This window comes from Rattus norvegicus, chromosome 4 (genome assembly GCF_021556685.1).
Source record: "Rattus norvegicus strain SHRSP/BbbUtx chromosome 4, alternate assembly SHRSP_T2T, whole genome shotgun sequence".
Classification (NCBI taxonomy): Eukaryota; Metazoa; Chordata; class Mammalia; order Rodentia; family Muridae; genus Rattus; species Rattus norvegicus.
In genome coordinates, this window is record NC_141537.1 from 8,151,222 (window position 1) to 8,156,740 (window position 5,519).

Consider the following 5,519-nt stretch of genomic DNA (forward strand, 5'->3'; position numbering starts at 1 on the left):
AGAAGTGGCACTATTAGAAGGTGTAGCCATGTTGGAATAGGTGTGGCCTTGTTAGAGGAGGCGTGTCACTGTGTATGTGGGCTTTTAGGATGCCTACCACCCACACACTGCCCAGTGCAGAAGAGAGTCTCCTTCTGCTGACTGCAGATCAAGATATAAAACTCTTGGCTCTTTCAGCTCTGAGACTTCCTGAATGCTGCTATCATCCCACCATGATGATAATGGGCTGAGCCTCTGAAACTGTAAGCCAGTGCTAATTAGATGTTGTCCTTTACAAGACTTGCCTTGGTCATAGTGTCTCTTTACAACAATGAAAACTTAACTAAGACACCATATAAAATTTAAGATTTTTTTCAGTTTCTTTAAAGAATTGCATTGGGATTTGATAGGGACTTCAAATCTGTAGATTGCTTTCGGCAAAATGACCATTTTCGTATTATTAATCCTACCTGTCATAAGTATGGAGGAGCTTTCCTGATTTAAGTGTCCTCTTTTATTTCTTTTTTTCCAATGTAATAAATAAATAAGAGAAAGAAGCCTGAGTACAGTGTCAGTCAGATGACCAAGATTAGCATCAGCATTGATGACTGGGACCTTCATGTGGATGATGAAATGACACTTTTCTGTGTTCTCCCTGAAAGTCACAACCTGTTCTAGGCATGGAAAGTATAGCAGACAGTCTCAGCTGAAGGGTGTCCCACAGAGTTATTAACCAGGACACTCCCTTCAAAGCCAGGGTCAAAGAAACAGGAAAATAGTAACAGCCAAGAAGACAGGGCAATTAAATTCAATGTGGTGTCCTAGGGGGGATCCTCGGATGCAGAAAGTATGTTAGAGGAAACCAAGGAACAAGAATGACACATATGGGGCTGGAGAGATGGCTCAGCAGTTAAGGCTGATTTTCCAGAGAATCCGGGTTTGAATCCCATCACTCCCATACCAGCTCATAACTCTCTGCAACTACAGTTCCAGAGGATCTGACACTCTCTTCTGCTCTTCAAATGCACTACGCACACAATTGTGTGCAGATATACACGCAGGCAAAAGACCCATTACATAAAATTGTTTAGTTAAATAAAGAGTGAAGTGTGGGAGTTAGTTGCTATGACGACTATTCCTGGTTATCAACTTGACTAAATCTGGAATAAATTATAATCCAGAAATGGAGGGCTCACCTGTGACCCAGATCTTGAGGCTGGAAGACACACACCCTCAATCCGGATCTTGAGGCACACCTTTTAATCTGGCCATATCTTTTGCTGGAGGCCTATATAAAGACAATGGAAGAAGAGCGGGTTTAATCTGCCTGCTTGCACTTACTGGCCAGCACACCTATTGGAGCTCACTTCTTCAGCATCGCAGCTTATACAGAAGACCAGCTAACCCACCCAGCCTGAGCAACCGCTAGACCTCGGACTTCCCATTCACATCTGCCCACTGCTGGCTTAGTCGGACTGCAGCCTGTAAGTCATTCCGATAAATCCCATATTTATATTCCATAGATTATGTGACTCTAGAGAATCCTGACTAATATGGGAGTTTGTACCTGGCATGCCTCCAGAGGAACAGAAGTATGAGGATGAATCTTTTAAGTATCCAGAAGAGTCATAATTTACCAGCAACTGAAACCTCTCCAGTTACTCGCCTGGGAGCTTAAAGAATATTGAAGGATCATGCTGGAAACTATATTTCAAATTTAAAGAAACAAATGCCTTTGATCATCTTGATCCATCAACTTTGACTGGCAATGGATTAAGTGACTCAGTATATGAAACTTTCTACACTTTGTGGGGAAATAAGGAAAATGATTTTGCTGGTTGGTTGCTCTTAACGTCTCTGGATAAGTTGATAGAGGCAAGGAATGAGCTTCGTGATAAAAATTGACTGGCTCTGATTCCCAATAAACAATCTAAAGGTTTCTAAGTGTGCCCTGGAAGAAAATCTTCCCTCCAGTAGCCAGAGAGCTTGAGCTGCAGAAATCAAACTGAAGCCCTCATTATGATGCTGGTTGAACTACAGCGAAAATTCAAGTCTCAGCCTCATAGGGAGTCGATGGTTAAATTAGGACAATAACTGACAAAGAATGGAATCCTGTAACTTAGATGGGATGTGTGGGAGGACCCTGTTGAAGCTGAGAGTTTTGAATCTTCAGATTCTCAAGGGTTTTCCCCACTTGAGGAAGTAGTGCCCTCAGCCCCGCCCCTTGGAATGAAGCCTCTTTCACATGGGGAAATTAATCCCTCAGAACCCGATAACCCAGCAGTGACTTTCTCTGAAGAAAATGCCAGGCAAGACAATACTGATGCTCCTCAAGGCCCACCAATAGTTGCCTCTAGACCCATAACCAGACTGAAGGCAAAGCAGGCCCCTAGAGGGGAGATAGGAAGTGTAGTCCATGAGGAAATTCGCTAAACTACTAAGGAGCTTAATGAGTTTGCTAATTCATTCAAGCAGAAGTCTGGGGAATGTGTGTGGGAATGGATTTTAAGGGTGTGGGATAATGGTGGAAGGAACATAAAACAGATCAGGCTGAGTGTATTGACGTGGCCCTCTGAAGATTCTAGGTTTAATGTGGAAGCTCACACAGTTTAGAAAAAGTGTCAGAACTTTGTTTGAATGGCTGGCTGAAGCGTTTATCAAGTGATGGCCTACTGAAAAGGAGTTGGAGATGCCTGATATCCCTTGGCTTAGTGTTGAGGAGGGATTTTAAGGCTCAGGGAAATTGCAGTGCTAGAGTGAATACGTTGTGTAAAACCTAATCCTCCGCAATGGGAAGGCCAGAAGACATGCCCTTCACGAATCCTGGAAGACGCAAACTAGCGAGAGGGCACCAGCATATTTGAAGGGTTTTGTTCTTACCATTTTCCTTCTGCCAGACCTTGGGGTTGGAGATGCTGCTGCTCAATTAGATGAGTTAAATGCAATGGGTTTAATTGGGCCCAGAGGTAACAAGGGCCAGGTGGCAGCACTGAATCTCCAGAGACAAGGTGATCATGGTTATTATATTGGGCAGCATAGACAAAACAATGTTCATAATGATCTGGCCCCTAGTAGTCAGCATGGGAGAGGTGAATCTGGATGTTTGGTACTGGCTAATCAGTCATGGGGTTTCCAGGCGTGGAATAGAGAAGAAGCCTACTTACTGCATTTCTGTTGGAGCTGTACAACCGGGAAAATTCTCAAATGGAAGAAAGGTTGCATTGGATCATGGCAAAAGGCAATCTTGGCCAGTGAATGAATTTCCAGACTTGAGACAGACCCAGGACCCCTTAAATGAAGGAGTGGACATGTCCCCTGAGGAAGGACCTCAGTAAGACACCTAAAAGCTTTGCTGTTAGCCTTTCTCCAGTTCTTCTCCAGAGGACGAGTGGCCTTTTACAAGGGTAACTGTACACTGGGGTAAAAGAAATGTCAGACTTTCCAGGGTCTATTGGATACTAGTTCTGGACTGACACTGGTTCCAGGAGATCCACAGAAATCATTGTGTCCTGACAGGTAAAGGAGAGGCTTAGGGAAACCAGGTGACTAATGAGGTTTTGGAATGAATAACTGTGGTTATTGCCCCAGTTGCAGAATGCACAGTCTGGATAGATACCACTTCATACTTAGAAGTTGGCAGAATTCTCACATTGGTTCCCTGACCAGTGGAGTGAGGGCTATTATGGTTGGAAAGGCTAAGTAGAACCCATTAGAGTTGCCTCTGCCAAAGAAAATAGTAAATCAAAACATTATCATATCCCTGGAGGAATTGCAGAAATCAGGGCCACCGTCAAGGACTTGAAAGATGCAGGGGTGGCAGTTCCCACATCTTCCTTTAACTCTTCTATCTGGAGAGTGCAGAAGACAGAGGGATTGTAGAGAATGACAGTTGACTATTAAAAACTAAATCAGGTAGTAACTCCATTTACAGCTGCTGTACCAGATGTGGTGTCCCTACTTGAGCAAATGATCACATCTCCTGGTACCTGGATTTAGCAAAAGCCTTCTTCTCAGTACCTGTCGGTAAGGGCCACCAGTAGCAATCTGTTTGCAAAGGGAAAGGGCAGCAGTATAACTTTACAGTTTTACCTCAAGGATATATTAACTCTCCTGCCCTATGTCATAACTAAGTTAGACAGGACCTTGATCATCTGTCTCTTCCACAAAAGAGACATTATATTGATGACATCATGCCGATTGGACCAAGTGATCAGGAAGTAGCAACCGTTTTGGACTCATGGTAACATACTTTCCTCAGAGGATGGGAATTAAAACTAATCAAAATTCAAGGACCTCTGTGAACCTCTTAAAAGTCCAGTGTTGTGGGGCGTGCAGAGATATTCCTTCTAAGGTAAAGCTATCCTTCTAAGGTGAAGTTATTGTGCATGGCCCCTCCCACCACTAAAAACGAAGTACATTGTTTAGTAAGTCTATTTGGATTCTGGAGACAGCACATTCCTCACTTGGGTGTGTTACTCAGGCCCATTTACCAAGTGACTCTTCAACCAGTCCAGGCTGCTGTGCAGGCTGCTCTACCACTTGGACCACATGACCCAGCTGACCCCATGGTACTTGAGGTGTCGGTGGCAGATAGAGATGCTGTTGGGAGCCTCTGGAGGCCCCTGTAGATAAATCACAGAAGAGACCTTTGGGATTTTGGAGCAAGGCTCTACCATTATCTTCTGAAAACTATTCTCCCTTTGAAAAAACAGTTCTTGGCTTGCTATTGGACCTAAGTGGAAACTGAATGTTTGACAATAGGACACCAAGTTACCATGTGACCTGAACTGCCCATCATGAGCTGGGTGTTATCAGACCAAGTCATAAAGTAGGACATACAGAGCAGCAATCCATTGTCAAATGGAAGGTGGTATACACATGATCAGGCTCGAGGGGGTCCTGAAGGCACAGCAAATTACATGAAGAAGTTGTTTAAATGCCTGTGGCTTCTATTCCTGTTACAATGCCATCTGCTGCCAAGCATGCGCCTCTCGCCTCATGGGGTGTTCCCTATGGTTGGCTGACTGAAGAAGAGAAGACTAGGACCTGGTTTACTGATGGCCCTGCATGTTATGCAGGCACCACCCAGAAGTGGACAGCTGCAGCATTATAACCCCTGTCCAGGACAACCCTGAAAGATATAGGTGAAGGAAAATCTGCACAGTGGACAGAACTTCAGGCGGTACACATGGTATTACAGTTTGCTTAGAAGAAGAAATGGCCAGATGTACGATTGTTCACTGACTCAAGGGCTGTGGCCAATGGATTAGCTGGATGGCCAGGGACTTGAAAAATCATGGATAGAAAATTGGTGAGAAAGGTCTCTGGGGAAGAAGTATGTGGAGAGATGCCGTCAAATGGGCAAAAGATGTGAAGATATTTGTGTCCCAAGGCTGACCTGACTATAGCTGCTGCTGAATGCTGGATGTGCCAACAGCAGAGACCAACACTTCCCAGATATGGCATCATTCCCCAGGGTGACCAGCCAGCAACCTGATGGCAGGTTGACTATATTGGACCACTTTCTTCATGGAAAAGAC